Below are 2,760 nucleotides of genomic sequence, written 5' to 3'. Positions count from 1 at the left end.
CAACCACAGGATTATATTGCACATACTATAGTTAACCAGCTTTTAAATTTAACAGGATAATGTGTCTATTTTTCATGTTAAATATGCATTTAACAAACATGGGAACATATTATGCATATTATATTTAACCTTTTAAATTTAATAATATAATGTGAATATTTTTCATATCAAATTTACATTTAAGATTTTAACATCGTATTCCACTAAATGGCCATACCATATACCATATTACATTTACTAATTCTACATTAATGAATATTTAGCTGTTTTCAGTTTTGCACTGTGAGAAACATACACGCATATATATACACATCTTTTTGGGTGATGGAATTTTATACATACACATATATATATATATATACATATATTACATATATACACACACATCTTTTTCGGTGAAGGAATTTTTTATGCTTAGCTAAAATTTTCAATATTGAACACACACATACAAAGTCCCACATAGTGTGGGATGCAGTCAAGGGTGAAAAGACAGTGAGGGCAAACCCTGAGCTGCAGATCTGAGTGTGGGAGCTCGGTGTCAGGTTTCATGCGGCAGCATTCCAGCACAGACCACAGAGGGGAATGAGAATTTGAAATTACAACTTGGCCTTTTAGGTCCCCACGAGGTTATCTTTTAAAAGGTTAAAAAGAAGAAGAAGGAGGAGAAAGAAAACAATACCATCCTAGAGGTTGCCTAATCTGTTCTTGAACACTTGGAATAGCAAGGAGTTCACAATTTTTCCAAAATTTTCCATTCTGTTTGTGCCCGTCCTTAACATTTGCAGGGCCCAGGGCAAGAAGCTCACATACCCCCACACTATGAGCCTAAATATTTACAATACATTCTTCAAGCTAAAAATAAAGTTATGCTTTCTTTTAACTCTTGGCTCCATCCCATAGTAAAAAGTACCTTGCACATATGTGTGTGGATGTCTTGGCCCATAAGTCTGGGCTTTGTATATTCCACTGTTGGGGACCCCCAGGCCTGGATGCCCATGTGTATTAGAAAGGATACTTGGAGACATGATTTGGGGGCTCATACAAGGATTAAACTGTTTCTAACTGGTGGGATAGTTTCATGAAAGAAGGGCATTTAAAGTAATGACTCCCACAGGTGAAAATGGGGAAGAAGGGAGAAAGTTTGTGTGAGGTGTGGGCAGATGCAAAGAAACAAATAAGTTGTGGTATGAATGAGAGAATTGTGAGTGTAATGAGAAAGCTGGTAGGAATTTTATGAGACAAGGATCATGTATTAGTCCATTTTCACACTACTCTAAAGAACTGAGACTGGGTAATTTATAAAGTAAAGAGGTTTGACTCACAGTTCCGTATGGCTGGGGAGGTCTCAGGAAACTTACAATTATGGCAGAAAGGGGAAGTAAGCACCTTCTTCACAAGGTGACAGCAGAGAGAGAGACAGAGGGAGAGAAGCCATTAGATTTCATGAAAACTCAATCACTATCGAGAGAACAGCATGGACTGGGGAATTGCCCCCATGATCCAATCACCTCCCACCAGGTCCCTCCCTCAAGACCTGGGGATTACAATTCCAGATGAGATTTGGGTTGGGATATAGAGCCAAACCATATCACCATATCAGACCATAAGGACCATGGTTGGCCAGGGGGATCTAAAATGATGTGTAAAGAGGTGGAACATTGTCCTTCAAGTAATGGGGAGTAATTGAAAGTTTTTTGAGCATTAAAAAAATGACTGATTACATCTATGTTTTAGGCAGCTAATTTGGTAGCAAAATTAAAGGTGAATTGTAGGTGGTTGTGGACTGGTGAAGAAACAGAATAGTCCTTCAAATTTCCTGCTGCCGAGACCAGCTCGGTTGGGGAGATCCTAACCCAGCTGCGCTAGAGGAATTAAAGACACACACACAGAAATATACAGGTGTGAAGTGGGAAATCAGGGGTCTCACAGCCTTCAGAGCTGAAAGCCCCCAACAGAGATTTACCCACATATTTATTAACAGCAAACCAGTCATTAGCATTGTTTCTATAGATAAGAAATTAACTAAAAGTATCACTTAAGGGAAACGAAGGGATGGGCCGAATTAACTGCAGCAGGAACATGCTCTTAAGACACAGATCGCTCATGCTTTTGTTTGTGGCTTAAGGATGTCTTTAAGCGGTTTTCTGCCCTGGGCAGGCCAGGTGTTCCTTGCCCTCGTTCCTGTAAACACACAAACTTCCAGCTTGGGCGTTAGGGCCATTATGGACATATCACGGTGCTGCAGAGATTTTGTTTATGGCCAGTTTTGGGGCCAGTTTATGGCCAGACTTTGTGGGGCTTGCTCCCAACATCCTGCCTCTAAACTTTTCCTTACAGTGTTCTCTCACAGTGCTGGGATGGAAGCTATTAGTTCCCAGGCACTCTGTAATGCACTGTGGGAAAACAGTGCATCATAGATGAGTTTAATGTTGGCTCCTAGATCTACCATCTTATAGCACATGTAGCAGAGAATTAGCAGTGAAATCACCAAAGACACTTGAAAGATGTCCGGTGTTTGTTAGCATAGAACTCAAACAATGTCTTAAACAATTTTCAGTTTTAAGTAATCTTGGCAATAGATTTGTTAGCAAATGTTTATGTATGTGTGTATGTGTGTGACAATGAGTACACAGATTTTGAAAATCTGAACTCTGTTTGTTATTTACCATATTTGCAGGGGGCAAGGAAAACTTTTTTATTTTTCTGGGTCCTGTAGGAGCTGACTGAAAGCAGAAAGCAGAAAGAGAGATTGCCTTTGGG

The sequence above is a fragment of the Symphalangus syndactylus genome, chromosome 3, assembly GCF_028878055.3.
Source record: "Symphalangus syndactylus isolate Jambi chromosome 3, NHGRI_mSymSyn1-v2.1_pri, whole genome shotgun sequence".
Lineage (NCBI taxonomy): Eukaryota > Metazoa > Chordata > Mammalia > Primates > Hylobatidae > Symphalangus > Symphalangus syndactylus.
This window is presented reverse-complemented; position numbering follows the sequence as displayed.